The sequence below is a fragment of the Palaemon carinicauda genome, chromosome 18 (genome assembly GCF_036898095.1).
Source record: "Palaemon carinicauda isolate YSFRI2023 chromosome 18, ASM3689809v2, whole genome shotgun sequence".
NCBI classification, from domain to species: domain Eukaryota; kingdom Metazoa; phylum Arthropoda; class Malacostraca; order Decapoda; family Palaemonidae; genus Palaemon; species Palaemon carinicauda.
The window spans coordinates 79644018-79645888 of NC_090742.1; the positions used below are offsets into that span (position 1 = coordinate 79644018).

At 44.6% G+C, this 1871-nt stretch overlaps 1 pseudogene; it reads right to left on the bottom strand.

Moving 5' to 3' along the window:
• Positions 1 to 1516, bottom strand: part of LOC137657390 (KRAB-A domain-containing protein 2-like) — a 4385-nt pseudogene extending 2869 nt beyond the window's left edge.
• Positions 1517 to 1871: the final 355 nt, after the last annotated feature.

Consider the following 1871-nt stretch of genomic DNA (forward strand, 5'->3'; position numbering starts at 1 on the left):
GCTGTTGCTCCTGTCAATGCATCTTCGTCGCTCTCCACCTCTGCTGTTGCTCCTGTCAATGCATCTTCGTCGCTCTCCACCTCTGCTGTTGCTCCTGTCAATGCATCTTCGTCACCCTCCACTTCTGCTGCTGCTCCTGTCACTGCATTTTCGTCACTCTCCACCTCTGCTGTTGCTCCTGTCAATGCATCTTCGTCACCCTCCACTTCTGCTGCTGCTCCTGTCACTGCATTTTCGTCACTCTCCACCTCTGCTGTTGCTCCTGTCAATGCATCTTCGTCACCCTCCACTTCTGCTGCTGCTACTGTCACTGCATTTTCGTCACTCTCCACCTCTGCTGTTGCTCCTGTCAATGCATCTTCGTCACCCTCCACTTCTGCTGCTGCTCCTGTCACTGCATTTTCGTCACTCTCCACCTCTGCTGTTGCTCCTGTCAATGCATCTTCGTCACCCTCCACTTCTGCTGCTGCTCCTGTCACTGCATTTTTGTCACTCTCCACCTCTGCTGTTGCTCCTGTCACTGCATCTTCGTCACTCTCCACCTGTGCTGTTACTCCTGGCACTGCATCTTCGTCGCCCTTTTCGTTCTCTACAAATGTTTCAAGATCTTCTTCAGTGGCAATTTCATTAAGAGCAGACCTTGGCAGGACAGACGATCCTAGTCCAACTTGGGGTTCTTGGCCAAACGTTACTTTAAATGTCCGGTGGTTTCATGTCAGCTAATGTTAATTTTCCTCTGAACAAACTTGAGGCCCACTGACCATATTTTACTATCATTTTCCTACATCCAGATGGCAAGTTTGTCCTGAATAACACCATTTAGCCGTTCAACCGCACCCTGGCTTTGGGGATGACGGGGACGTCCAGTCACCAACTTCAACTCGGGCCAGAGTGTGGATAGTTCAGCAATAACGGCATTAACAATTTCACGACCATTGTCTGACTGCAAAATAGCAGGTGCTCCAAAAGTCAGAAATATATCAAGAAGATTTGCAGCAACCTCTTCTGCTCTTTTCGTTGTAAGGGGACGCAGCACACAAAATTTGCTGAAATGGTTGACAAATGTCATGATGTACTTGTAATCACCATCGGGCAATGTTTGAAAATTGATGAAACCAATTTGACTTCTTGAAAACATGTGATGACTGCGCACAGGCTTCACAACGAGACCTTTCGGAACTTTTCTGGCTTTCTTCTGATGGCAGTGCTCACAGAATGAAATATATAAGTAGCACACTTCTTGCGTGATGTTTGACCACTTTTTCTTCACTTCAGCTATTGTTTTCTTACCACCACCATGGCCAATACCTTCGTGAGCTGCTTTAACAATATCAAACACTTCTTCTAGAGATGAAACAAACTTGAACACGTCGTTGGGTGGATCTTTTCGTTTTCGAATTAGTCTGTCAACATTGCCAACACGCAGGATCTCGTAGCGCTTTTGTAAGTTGTAATCAAATGGAGACGTAGCGCCATGGGAATTTATCCTCAGCAAATCTTCTATAAGCTTGTCACGTCACACACCACAACCACACTTCACTCCACGACAAACACTCCTACGCACTCACACAGTCCACGCATTCACACAGTCCACGCACTCCCCACACATGCTTCCCCCACACACAGGACAGCGTAACACTATTCAATTTAGGCAAAATATAGTTGCCTAATCTGAAAGTCTTGCTCAATGTGCAGATTAGGCAGGCATTTTGCACATTATAAATATTAGGCAAACTGTTTGCTTAAAGTACACATTAGGCAATTTCCGTTGCCTAATGTACACATTAGGCAATTATTAACATTGAGCGTAACATATATATATATATATATATATATATATATATATATATATATAAATATATATATATTCA